This window comes from Macrobrachium nipponense, chromosome 36, assembly GCF_015104395.2.
Source record: "Macrobrachium nipponense isolate FS-2020 chromosome 36, ASM1510439v2, whole genome shotgun sequence".
NCBI classification, from domain to species: Eukaryota; Metazoa; Arthropoda; class Malacostraca; order Decapoda; family Palaemonidae; genus Macrobrachium; species Macrobrachium nipponense.
The window spans coordinates 8,650,374-8,665,373 of NC_087220.1; the positions used below are offsets into that span (position 1 = coordinate 8,650,374).

At 34.0% G+C, this 15,000-nt stretch overlaps 1 pseudogene; it reads left to right on the plus strand.

Moving 5' to 3' along the window:
- Nucleotides 1-1,429: 1,429 nt before the first annotated feature.
- The window catches only part of LOC135203260 (carboxypeptidase B1-like), a 14,437-nt pseudogene continuing 866 nt past the window's right edge, over nucleotides 1,430-15,000 (plus strand).

Consider the following 15,000-nt stretch of genomic DNA (forward strand, 5'->3'; position numbering starts at 1 on the left):
AACACATTACCAACCGGGCTCCCAATCAATCTAACAATCAAGGTAAGTAATTTTATAGATAAAGTTAAACAAAATATGTTAAAAGATGGAAAAGCAAGCCAGGACACAAGAAAGTCGCCAGTAACAACGCCTAAACTTAACCCCAACATAGCCCAAGTTACTGAAGCATCTGAATCCCCCATGGATAAAATCCAACTTGAGTTATAATCACACCTCAATCAAGAATACACTAAACATACATATATGGGCACACCAAACATTTCTCACACTTGTGTTTTTTTTTTTTCACTTCATTATAGAGCTGCTATTAAGCAGGGGATGAGCATTGGCTACACCATAGAAAAACAATCATTGATATAGAAAACCCTTTTTGTTAATTGTAGGTGCTGTGGTTCCTAAAACACATCCACTTCACCTTACAAAAAGCCAGAGCAATCTTTGGCGGTTGCATCTTTTACAGACCTGTCGAGTCATACAAGGAATAGCCAGCATGCACCATTGTTACCACATCTCCACAAGTGAATGGAATTATGATCTTATGGGTAGCCATTACAAGGCAGGATAAAGAGCCATCGTTTCTTGAGTCAATTTAGATTCCTCCGCTTTATCCGAAAATGCACCATTCTTGCCAATATCATCTATGAGAGACTTCTTGACGAAAATTAGTTTGTCTAATGAGGGCCAGTGAGAAAACAATGGTAGCCCCTACGAAGCTCATAGTTACAAAAGACAGGTTTTTCATACATCAAACGTTTACCTTTATTGCGTTCCCCATGGTTGTCTGCAAAATATTTTTATTCTGTATTTTACGTGCATGACCTATTGAAATTTAAAACTATAGAAGTAACTTAGGCAATAGGATAATTAAACATTTGTTTCATGTAATGTATTTATTTTTTTCATTAAAGGACATTAGATTTGGAGAAACATGATGCAAGGGAAAACCTTCCTCGAGCTTCAGTGACATTCACATCTTACATGACGTTAGTCAAGTGAGTACTTCTATATTCTACTGCTTCCTGTTTTGAAGTCAAACTAAAGTTTGCTGAGTTTTTTCCTTATGTAGCTGTTGCTGTATTTTTTTTTTTTTTTTTTTTCTTTTTTTTTTTTTTTACTATTTACACAATTTCTGGATATTTTCATAGGTAAATAACATTTCTTGAAACACTTATAAAATATGGAGGTAATGAACAATACTGTACCATATAGGATACCTAAAAATGTAAAATTAAAATGACATGTCAAAGACTCAGAAAAAAAAAAAAAAAAATATTTAATGATGTGTATAATAGCGTATCGATTTAGCTCAAATAAATAATCGACTCTTCCCTTGATAGTACTAACACATTATCATAAGTAATGTCTGAGGTTTTAACTCAATCAATTTAAGCTATTTTGAAACCTTTGTTATGACAGATGTCCAGTTACTTGGAGGGCTTGCCAGCCCAATACCCCCAAAGAATCCGAGTGGATAAACCTGGAAGGAGCTTTGAAAACCGCAATATTTATTTTACCGTGTTCGGATGACTAACAATATCACAAATACCGTGCAGAAGAAAGTTGTCTTTGTTGATGGAGGTCAGTGCCTAAGATCTAATCACTAGTAGAACGGGTTTGGTTTTTATTTTTACACCTTTTATATATCTTTATAAGTTAAGAATACTGATTATATTATTTAACACTCTCCATCAGTCATTATTATTATTATTATTATTATTATTATTATTATTATTATTATTATTATTATTATTATTATTATTATTATTATTATTATTATTATTACACAAACTGAGAAATTTAAAACTGAATGCTTTTACTACGGAGGACTATTCCATTTTAATATTAAAGGATGTACTTCATTTGGGGCTTAGTTAAGGCTTTATGCCTAAGTTTTTTGTCTAATTATTATTTTTCATCAAAATGGATAAATAAAAGGGATACAGTGAATACACGTTTCTACAAAGTAACCCCTGTAGACAAAGTTATTTTCATTTCATGATTTGTCGTTTTATTTCTAGGTATACATGCTCGTGAATTGGTTAGCCCAGCTGCTGCCTTGTATGTTATCGAAACACTTATCGCTAATACTAAGCTTACAGAAACTATTGAGTGGCAGATTATGCCCATGCTTAATCCCGATGGATATGAATACGCTAGGAACAAAGTAAGTTGGTTAGATAATTTATTTATTTCAGTTCTTTTTCATTTTATTGCATTTAATAAAAATTGAGTCTTAAACAATATCCCACCTTTTCATGTGTTTGTAGGGACTTATAAATAAATGGTAGTTTTGATACTCCTCTTCCTTTATAGGATCCTTTATGGCGCAAGAACAGGTCTAAGTCTCCTTCTTCCACTTGTTATGGTGTTGACCTTAACAGAAATTTTGGATTTCAATGGGGAGGTAGGTCTCATTCACTGTCGGTGTCAGTGAGATTTTTTTTTCATGTATTTGAGATAGTGGTGGAAGCAAAATGGATAGATAAATAGAAGAGAAATTTGGAATAATAAGAGTGAGGTTTGTTGAAGAGAATAACAGATTCCAGTTGCAAGGCAGTGTATAAGAGAGGAGGAATTACACAGTAAAATAAAAAAAAACGGCGATAATTTATTAAATTTGAGTGGTGAATATGAGCAAGCACTCCTCCGAGAAAGAAGTTGCACGAGTGTAGAGTGCATGCTACGACAATGAGTTTGTGGTCTCCTGTATTCTAAAAGAAGCTGATTTGAATGATACAGTGGTGGAAGGCTTAATGTAAATTCGAAATTTATTGCAGAGGTAACCACTGATTCTATAAGGAGGGCAATAAAAAGAAAGGCCAAGAAGGGACCAAGAATTATGTTTAAAATGCCGAGGTGTGATGATGATCGAGTAATTGTGTGACTGACTAAGGTAGGATGTCAAGATGAGGGAAATATTCCGAGTAAATGGCGAATGAATAATTTCTTTTAAAGGGAAAGAATGACAAAAAATGACTATATGAGTTGATCGAGGTATATTTACTAAGTTATACCTGGTAATTTGTATGGTATGTTTTGGATCGAGAAAATAAGACGTAAGAGGAAGATTGGCTGAGGAGGTACAAATAGTTGTTTGAACAAGGTTAGAGGAAACGTTTTATGAAACATTTATGAGAGAAGTTTTAGAGTAATACAAAAACGTGAACTTATGTATGGCTCATGGTAATTTGCTGAGAGGGATGAGAAATACATATGGCAAACGTGAATCTTATTTTAGATTTTGAGAATCATACAGTGGCGAGTTTGGTGTAAAATTGGGGTCTATAAAATAAAACTTTTAATATGCCCTAATTGCAAGTTAGGTCAGGGAAAGGTTGAACTGTAGGTCAGCTAATGGAATACAGAAAGGGACTCTAGGTGGAATGTGGGGTGTATGATGTCTTTGAATTACGTGGTAATCAGGATGATGGAACAATAAATTTTAATATCTTACTCAATGTCAGTAATCTGTAAAGCATGGTTCTCTAATTTTTAATAATTGTTTTAAAAACTACTGTATTTGTATTTCTCTTTATAGCTCTGCTCTTACGTAATAAAATTCCTTTCAAATTTTTTTTTGTCTTGCATACATATCAGAGCTCTTTCACATTCAGCACAGCTCCTCTTCGCTGTCACCAAGTAAAATGGTATCATCTGCAAACATCAATCAATCTCCACTCTGTTTACAACTCTCTTCCTTATTTCACAATTTATGTCGTACACATGCCTAAATTTGACAGGAATGTGTAGGGCACAGTCAGTATCCACTTATACCTATCTTGATAGCAGAAAGCTAGTGTTACTGAAAAGGTCATCATTACTCAACTATTTGGTGGTTTGAGTCACCCCTGATGACGGATCATTCATCACCTTCAATTCCTTTTTAGTGTTTATTCCGCTGCTTATAGAAGTTCAGGGCATGAACAGTCTCAATAATTTTCGTTGTTGTTGACACCAGTGGAAAAGGAAACGTAGGTGGTAATGGTACTTAGGTTTCCTTGGGTACTAGAAGAGATGGAAGACCCAGATCTACTTGGTTGAAACCTATAAGATATGAGGATAGGACGAGTAATGTTTTGTGGTAATGGCAGCACAGGCGAGACATGAGTGGCAGAATTTCTCAAAGGCCCTTTATGTACTTGTCGTTGAAGAGGGTAGTGATGATGATACTCATGGACAAACTTGTATTATCACATTCTAACTATCTTCCGACTAATTCTAATGCACTCGTTACTATCATTCTTCCGGCTACTGCTTCACAGTCCAGTACCTTCCAGTTGTAACTGAAATATTCTTATACCTCTAAAGCATGCCTTTCCCCCACCCAAGCTGTTGATCCTAATGCCTCGCTTCCCCACTTGCTTTACTTAGCATTTCAGGCAAGAGTAATCCCATGTTCCATTCACATTTTTGCTATCCTGAGAATCTTTCAAGTACATCACCTGTGCGAAGAAAATATTGTAAAGCAATTTACTGCAACACATTCTTACTTTTCAAGGACTTGGGGCTAGTAGTTCCCCATGCAGTTATTGACTACAAGGGAGCATCAGCATTTTAGCGAACCAGAAAGCAGAGCTCTAAGAGATGCTATGTTGCCCTTGAAAGGCAAAGTTAAGGTAATTTATTTTTCTAATGTGCGTTTAGTTGTTCTTTGAGGGCTTTTATCATTATCAGTTCTATTTCTATATAAGACATACATGTCACTGTGGGCATACAATTAGTAAGTTACTGATATTTGGAGAGCTGTGTTCAATTCCTTTTTTTTCTTTTGTTTTATGATACTAATCTTTCAGCTCATTATTGTCCTTACAGTTTAATCTGATACCAATCATTCACACTTTGCACTCATTGAAGAAAATAGAGTTAAAAGTTTTGTAGGGATAATCTCATTCTTTTGGGTAGTAACTAATAGACTGAAATGACGGAGTTAAACTACGAAGGCAGAATATTTGTTAAATGTAATTAACCAGTCCAAAATCCTACCATATAATATGTGACGTTCATATAATTTTATTTTGGTGTATACATTTTCAACCACAGTACACCCTCGTGTTGATTATGGTTTGAATGATTTCTTCTAAACTAGTAGTCCATGTGAAATAGCATTTTAAATCAAACAAATTACAAAGTTCGTTTTACTCATGAACATGCCATATGGACCATTGGGAACACCATATCCATAATGGGACAAATTCGGTAATTTTTAAGCTGAGTGTAATTCATACTTTTCACCATTTCATTTAGGGAGGGAAATTTTTCATATTTTCCCGATTTCCTCTAAAATAGGGGTAGGGGAAAAAGAAAATTAAATCCTGAAAAAAGTTTATTTCTATAAGGGTTTTCTCCACAGCGAAGTTTTCCCACAAACCAAACCCGAATTGAAATACAGAATTTGACAGTGATGTTTATTTCTTAAATTTGGGAATATTTGCTTTCCTTTACATGCTAATGTTATCCAAAAGAAACACGAAAAAGAAAAGAAACAGACCGAAGTTTAAGTCCATGAAAAATAAATTAAAATAGTGGGTTTAGTCAAACAAATTACAAAGTTTTTTGTTCTGTTGCAATCCACTTCTGTTACTTCATTCTTGTTGATAATGTTTTGATCACAAAACAGTAACAAATACTGGAAAGGACACTTATAGCATGGGTCTTATGTGTGCGGCCACACCACCAGTAGCCATATCTCAAATGGTCATTCGGAATTCGGAATATTTTAAGACTAAACCAATAAGTATTACAGCAATAAGATAAAGAAAGCTAGGAAAAAGTGAAGATATGCTGAACTACAAAACCAACCATGATGACATCAGAGAGCACAGTGATACTCTGTGGAAGATCTCATTTCCTTATAAATGCTGCAGCCAGGATGGTCTTGCTTATGCAGAGCAATACCTTAGGTAGCCATTTAAGAAAAAGCATCCTTTCACTTCCTGCCAATGATTAACTTGGATCCAACTAATATGAGCTGTACCTTTACTACTCTAATGTTTATAAATGACCAGTGCATAAAATACAACATATCACCTGTCATCACATTTGATCAACCATTGTGGCTCAAGGTAAGACATCACCAGCCATGAAAACCAATTGCAACATATTGTTCCCATTCTCGGTCATTTTCATACCCTTAATCTGGATCTCAGGCACTATGGGCCACATCGTGAAAGATAGCAGAATAAGAAAACTACTGGAGCTTGTGTATGTGCCTAACACTGTCAACCATATGCTGGATGGAAAGGCATGTGAGCAAGCAGTACGTTGCCACATCCTAGTTGATGCTGCTGTGAATGCTTCAGTCATCAAGAAATCATCAGAACAGGAGGTCACCCTGAATACAATCGATGGCGCATTACAGATGTATGATAAAAGTTTTTCAATCAACAGTGACAGGAGTAGAGGTGCGAGACTAGGATATTGTGACAGTTTGAAAAAAAGGAACAGAGATGTCAAAGATCAGCTACAGCAGAGCCCAAATGGAAAATTATGGGTTTGGTGTATGGTGATGATGGATATCTTACAGTCTACACTCAGAGATCGAAGAATCAGCAGACCAACATTGTATTTCAGGGCACTACTAAAGAATACTGCCATTTTTTTTTATGCTTCTGGACACAATAACTACACAAAAATCTACACATCTATTCCTCCAGGACATGGTAGATCTAAAAATGAAGAAGAGAAACTCTATGACCAAATTATCGAGTCTGGTTTGTTCTTCATCAGAAGATCTGACAGATACTGGGCTGGGTTAGCACCAGATCTGGTTGTTGGGCAAGTTCTTATTAAATCCATAAAGTTGTCAGGAGGCCTAAAACATGGATGAGGTACGGTTGAGACTCAACGAACAAGAAGGTTACAGGCCAATCTTTGCTCAGATAAGTGATGAGATAAAGAGTGTTCACAGGAAGACTAGCAGTGAAAGAAATAAAGTCTTAACTAAATCCTGAAGGATGAGAGATCAAGAAGACACTTAAAAAAATTTCCAGTGCCTAGACCAAACACAGTCCTTTCACAGAGGTGAGCATCTATATAATTTAATTTCAGGATTATCTGCAACACAATCAAATACTCACCTTGTCAAAGAAGTTGGGAACGATATAATAAAAATGATGGAAGACCAAAATGCAAGAATCTAGATATTCGGAAAGACGCACCACATCTCGACAATGGGTAAAAAAAAGTAACAGATGGAGTTGAAGTGCAGGTGGATCCCCAAGCTGGATCCTCAAGCACTTTTACTTGTATATCCATTAATGCTGAAGTCGACTTAAGTGAAATCCTGAAGTACAAGCTTTCTGTATACCCACCGACGCGCTCTGCATAAGTAATGGACTTCCTCTGCCACTAAGGCTTGGCTTCTAGCTGCCATGGTATAATACACTATAAGTTTAGTTGAGCCAATTTCTGATGCTAAATGTTCTGTTTTTGATAGTGGAGCCTTGCTCCAACGCATCAAATGGACCACAGGATAATCAAATGAAGATATTGTCTCCAAGGATGTTAATCTTGTCAAGAGAAACAACAATCCTATTGTTGTCTTTGATGGGCCTACAGCAATAGTGGATCAAAAAATCTATGACTCATTTAAAACTAAAAACATTTCAAGGTGTATTCGTTGCTGCAGAACTTCATCTGAAACCTTCTCAAGTCTTTTAACCTTTGGAAATAAGGAGTCAATTTTAGCAAATTGCCAAAAAAAACAATAGGGTTTTATTAACTTCCTTTCTGAAATTCTGATGGGGGCAAGGGGTATTTACAAAAGCATGCAAAGAGAGATGCAGATCTTCTAATAGTGTAGGAGCAGTTTAATTTGGCAGTTTACAGATAACATGTCACGCAGAAGATACGTACACTGGTTCTCTTCTGTCATCAGATGAAGCCTAATGGTCAACAAGTGTTCATGGTATCACAAAGTCCAATATAAAGCACCCCATTTATTGGAACATTGGAGAATTAGTTCACTCTTGGTGAACAATGCTGCAGGTGTTTGTTTGCCATTTATGCATGCTCTCTGTGGATGTGATACCACAAGTCAAGTTTAAATACAAAAAGAAAAGCAGTTGTATTGGAAAAACAAAGCGTCTTCTTCGAGGTGTGCGGTGCCCATTTCCTGTCTGACAGATCATGAGGAGAAAAGAGCCATCATTCTGGTCTCAGTTCTAGTGCGGATTGTGCATCTCTTGATGAGCTGAGAAAGAAAAAGTTCCAGGGCTAAGTCATAAGGGTCTGAGATGTGTTGACGTTAAAGACCTGCCACCTACTAGCGATGCAGCTAAATATCGCTCATTTCATGTTTATTTTCAAACACAAATCTGGCTAGGAATTAGTGATATTAAACCTAACGATTGTGGTTGGAAGTGCAATGGAAAAAAACTTGATTCCTTGCATGATGGTAACAGTCCTGCTCCTGATGTCTTACTAAAAGTAATGAGATGGAAACGCAAAGGCTTTGTGACTTTCAGCACTGATCATGTGAAAAGCATGGTCTATACTTTACAGATGTTTTGTGAGGAGTGTGAAGCTATAACTTGTGTTGAAATATTAATAGATGAAAACACTGACCATGACTAATTTAGTTCGTACATGTACTTTGAGCCAAAATGATTGTATTTTTTGTTTTTATTTCTTATTATATGTCTATCAGTGTAAGTAGCTGATAAATAAATCAGTTGTTGTTTGTCATTTTAAGTTAAAATGTATGTATTACAGCCAATGTAATTTCTAAGTAAATTTTCAAGATAACTTTTTTCTAAATATTAAGGTGGCATTTGCAAATGATCCAGGTTACTGCAAATGCTAAGGGTCAGATTCCATGCCTGAAATGAAGTGAATCTAAAATATATTCTTATTAATTTATACAATTAATATATTCAAATATGAAAAAAAAAATTATTTTTTAGGAGCTTCATTCCAGCTCATATAAGTAAAACTGTCCACAATTTCAAACATGGAATTACTTACATTCAAGGGGGAAGAATTTATCATTTCTTTAATTTAGTGTTCATAAGGGTCGTAATAACACATTCACGCGATAAATAAAAACTGCTGTATTTTGCTTGACAGGACCCGCTATTTTCATCGATTTGCATTGACTTGAAATTTGGTACATTTTCTTTTTAATATCTCGTGTGTTAAAATACTAGAATATAAAAAAATGCGGAAATAAGCAAAATCTCATTCCAAATTATCAATTCCATAACATTTTACTGTGAAATTAATAGTTATGAGATATTGAAGGAAATGTGATACGAAATTCGATTTTCATTTTTGTTTTTTTCTGAGAAACTTATATTGCAATTCCGGTATTGTTTGTGGAAACAGTTTGATTTCAAAGCAAAAGCTTGTGGAAAATACTTTTGTAGAATTTAATTTCCCATTTTCTTGCTCTCTATACCTCTTACCCGTAAGATGCACTGTTTTCGAGAAAAACAAGCGGACATGAAAAAATATACCCACCTAAAAGTTTAGAAGTGGGAATTATGCAATTTTCCAATGGCAGAATTTGTCTCATTTTCGATGTGATTTACTGATTGTCCATATAACATGTTCATTCAGTTGAAACAAATTATTGCAATTTTTATTTTGCTAAACCACATTTTTTTCACCTAATTCCCATCGACTATTAGCTTATGTTTTAGGTCACTTATTTTTTTGTCATTTGAAGGTAATACGCCACTCTGATGAGTTTTACTGGAAGTAAAATGTTCTCATTCAGCAGTTAAAAAATACTTACAAAAAACAAGGTATCAGAGTCACAAAACCATTGCTTTTGTGCTATGCTAGTTGTAATAAAAATGTCTTTTATTTTGAATTAACGCTAATGATTAAAATGAAATGAAATGTATATGATTCTCTTTTGACAACTTTCAATGCAATATATTTCTTTGATATGTAGATTTAGTTTTTTCCTGGCTAGGATATTCATTTTGGTGTCAATGTAAGGATTGGTAGGTGTAACTCTGTTAAAATTGCCGAAAAGTAATATCATTAAAAAAATTATTCAATCGTGGCCCATAGAAATTTTTTTAATGTATTGTAGAAATAAATTTGCTCAAATAAAGAAATGGAAGTAAGTTTTTAAAGCATGTAAAACCTAATAAATAAACTTTTTCCTGTTATATGCAGTATAATGATGTTAAAGACAGCTATTACTAAGCAAGGCATTTTACTACTATATCTGGCAGCTTAATATCATATATTTATTTGGTATTTACATTACAATCTATAATTATGTCTTAATTAAACTATGATAATTTTTCTATTTATATCGTATGAGCAATGAAAATTGTCACTTATATACTTTAATGCATAGTGTTTAAAATCAACTTTATTAAATTTTAAGTGCAATGCTTTTGCAAAATTAGTCAAATTTTCCATCATTATTTGGTAGGACAGGTAAACTGATAATTAGGTAAACTAAACATTGTTAAAGATTTATTTATTTGTATCTTGACTGATTATTACGGCACAAGAAAAAGTTTATAATAACAAAACACTGTAATTGAAAGGTAAATAATCACACAATGGTAAAAAAAAAAAACTCCAACACTAAATTTATTCTACACATATGTGGAGTTATGGGTGATGATTAAATGGTAATCTGGTGTACATTTTCATTTTCAGGCTTACATAACTTTCCATTCCTTTGGGCAAACCATACTCTACCCATGGGGTTACTCAACTCAAGTCAAGCACCCTTTAACAGCAACCATGGTAAAATTTATTTCATTCTGTACAGTATATTGATGAATTATTTAAACAATGCGAGTGAAGTTTAGAGAAAATAAACAAGGGATAGGAAATAAAAATACTTGGGCATTAATACATAAAAGCAAGAAGTAAATCCTGAGTAAATGTAATTCTTGTCTTCTGACCAGGAGGTTTGTTTGAAAGTGCCTTTATTCCATTTCAATGTTTGCTGGTTGTATTTAAGTATCATTTTTAGTATATTATAGCAGGTTTGCTAAACCTTTGCCTTTGTTAAGCTTGCAAGTAATTTAAAGTAATTTTTTTTTTCTAATTCTGTAAGATGAAAAATGAAAGAATGAACCGTCATTAACTCTGAAAAGAAAACCCAAGCTCTTACTCAGGCCGTTTTTCGAAAATTTAGTAATATTGTTTTCCTTTTTTGCTTATCATGTCACATTTTATTCACTAAGATCACCTTTTCCTATAATTAAAAATCCTTGGATGTCTTCCTTTCCTACGGTTTGCAGTTCTTTTATAGGTTTATTATTGTTCCTGCACAGTGTAACTAGTTCAAATATGCCTGTTTCTGTCAGTTAATTATTATTACAGAGAATCTGAATCCCCACATCTTCAGTAAGTGACAGGAACTCAAGTAGTAAAATCAAACATTATATTGATTAAGATTAATTGATTAAAGCTGTTAACTCACTTATTTGTTTAAATTATTCAGCTAATGTATTCATAATGATTGTCAGCTCACTGTACACTTTGACTTGGCCATTTACATTAGTATAATTTGCAACGTTCTTTTTATCGCAAATTTCACTTGTATAATGAAACCTACTGGCTACTCTTCTTAGATTGATAGCTTTATTAAAAAACCTGGAATCTAATAAACCTTTTCTCTTATCTTTATCTGGGGAGTTTTGATTTTTCACTTGCTCTGTTAGTGTTTTTTAAGTTGCTATGGAGAATTTGTTTACATTTTCAGGTTACCTAAAAGCCTCATGCACCATGCCATGTTGACTAAATTGTCAGTTTCACTACTTTATTATCTGTGATCTGTTAGTTTTTTCTTATCTGAGAGTGAACCTTTAGTTTTTTTTGTTTTTTTTTCTCAGGAACCGATTCCCTTTATCATATCTTCTTTTTCTCTAGAGATCTTCAATCCCATTATTGTGCCACCCACTTATATCATAGGTTTCTTCTTTGTAAATGATTTTCATTTTCCTACTCAAGTCACTTGTAGATTGAGTTTCATTAGGCCACGTCTCTGCATATTGTTTTTTCTATCACACTACTTTGCTTTTAAAATCTACCGGACTTTCTGTCACCAGAGGTTCCTTGAATATTTGTTTATAATATGTAAATGGCAATTTATTATAATACCTGAGAGGCTAAAGCTGTAGTTATATCATCATTTCTGGAGGAAGAGTGTTTGAAGGAATCTGATGAAAAAGAAACTTGTGACGTTGCATCAATAATACCAAAACCAAATTTCGATAAAGAATTGAAGCTTTTTAAACCCCGCTCCTCTGATTGAAATTCCATGTAATGAGTCTTTTTATATATCTTTTCAATTATTTGCCTTTTTCTTATAAAGTTAGCTTCCTACTGTTTTTTGGACATGACATTCAAACTCTGTATTTAGTCCATGAATTCATGCACTTTAACTTCTATAATTACCGCTTTTAGCATTATTAGTTTGTGGGAGGAAATTCAGATACCTTTCGCAGTTCTTGTAGTAGTTCTTAACTGAAAAGATATCTTCCAATTTCAGGATACTGCTGGCGAAAGCAATGGCGGCACAAATTAAAAAGACAACTCTAGCTGTGTACAGTGTTGGCAACTCTGCTGTTGTATACTGTAAGTAAAATTGAATTGTGTGTATGCCTTTATTACTACAGCGAATGGCCACGCTTTTATAAAGTTATGTTCTAATAGTTTACTATCTTCCACAGAGAATTACTGAAAGTTTTCCAACCTTATCATTTGCAAGTTGTTCTTTGATGTGGATTACAGAAACACAATCTGATTTCTCATATAATATAAATAAGAAGAACATAATTGAAATATTGGTTCATTCAATTATTACAGAAATAATGATTATAGGGTGTTAATGTTCCTTTTTTTTTATTATAGCAGGAGTCCGGTTACGATAGAGCACGGTAAACTGGATGAATGAGTTAATAAAAATAGGGTTATTTGTTACATTCATACACTAGTCTGGGACGTGTAAGGTGATGGTCATCAACTTATAATTGATTGATCGTCTGCTTGATCCTGACTGTTTAACTGTTTCACCTCATGTACCATCTGGTGATTCAGCAGTAAGGTTAAATTGCTGCAAATGATAGATTTTTAAGGGCAGCTACTAATGGTCTGGAGATTTAGAATTCTCATTGCTGATATTGGGTGAGAATCTCCAGTGTTGTTGACAGTAGAGATGGTTGAATGTATTAGGAATTTTCATAATTTGGTTGAATGTAGAAATACCTGATGGCCAGTCAACATAAGTCAGTAACAAGTTTACCAGACTAGACCTGTGCCCGAACTTGAATTATATAAATGTTTACATCTGGAAAGCTATCATGCGCTGTTCATCACAACATACTGCCCTACACCACATTATGGGTACTCCGAAGAGTTAGTTATAAAACTGAAGAAAGCACCAAACAGTTGTATTCCATCACCCAATATTCCATCCCCTTATAACCAAAACAAAAAGCCTTAATCATTGGGTATGCCACACCTACCACTGATCAAGCCTTTAAATTTTTATTCCTCTGCAAGTTCATGAAGACTTTAGCCTTCATATGTGAAACAGGCCAGCTATGCCCATCCATGGTATCCTCAAGAAAAAGAATGTGGCATTCTAATTGCTCAGTGCAGTCAGCTAATGCTCTGTGCATGGGCCTCTATTACGACACAGACATTTTATTGTGGTGAATTATTGCATAATCTATTACAAACATCTGTCTGAGTAATAACAAGCTGCTAAGCATTACTGTAAGGTCCATGACTGGCACATAAATGTAACTTACATTCCCATTTAAATTTATTACCACCTTTTATATTATTTACAGTGACCTTTTCCTTATATGTTCTTCTGTTACAAGAATGTAGTTTTTGTTAGATGGGAAATGGGAAGAAAGTATTTTTGCCAAAGTCTAACTTGAAACTGGTTAGCCATGGATATACTTTCAAAACGCTAATCCTTTAAACAGATCCTGTAGCTGGAGCTTCTGATGACTGGGCTGCGTATGCAATGGACATTGCTCATTCATACACAATTGAGCTGAGAGACAAAGGGCTGTATGGCTTTAAACTACCTGCGTCTCAGATATTGCCTACTGTGAGTTAATATTGTTTTTTTTGTTAAATCATTGATTTGTTTGGCAAGAACTACCCCTCGAGTTTTAATTAAAGTAAGTTCTGTATGTTGATTTCAGGGAGAGTTTCTCAGAGTTTATTGCTTATCAAAACACTTTCTGTATCAATTTCAATAGATTGTGAGATAACGAAATTTATTATTTTTTTTAAATTTAGTAAGTTATATTTTGATAAAAAGATAATGCAAGAAATGTTAATTATGATTGAAAAGAATATTCCAATATAAAAGGGACTCAGTTTTCTGTTATTTGTAAGTAAATATTTTAAGAGTTTTGTACACCTGACTTAAATTTCAATTTCAATCAAATCTTGCATATTTTGATACACCAAACAATAAATTTGTTTAATCCCATATGTTTTGTATGTGATTATTGCATAATATTATCATAAAAGTTTTTAATCTGGTCTAGATATTTATTGAGCCATTTCTTCATGAATTGTTAGGATTTCCTAAAAATCTTCAACCTGCTACTTTTCTAACTTCTCCAAACCTTCTCTTATTATAAATGCAATTCATCTTAGTTGATCAGATTTTGCATATTTTCTCCCCCCTGGACACCATGCAAGTGCAAATTTTTCATTTGCAATACGATCCTTCCAATATGCTCTAGCCACGAAACTTGGTAATTTGTAATCGTACAACTCAAGACCACTAACTCCTTCAAGGAGAATCTTAGAATGAGCTCACAATTTGGCTCTCAGTAATTGTTCTGAACTAACACATCTAAGATCTTTTGTATTTTATTCACTACTTTTTCCTCCTTAACTTGTCAGATGAATTTTGGACAATAAATTATGAGTGGTCTTGAATATGTTTCAGGAAGAACTTAAAGGATGGTAATGCTGGATGGTATTGTTAGGACCAATATCGATAACTCTCAAGACTAGGAGCATTAACTATACCTGGCAATAATT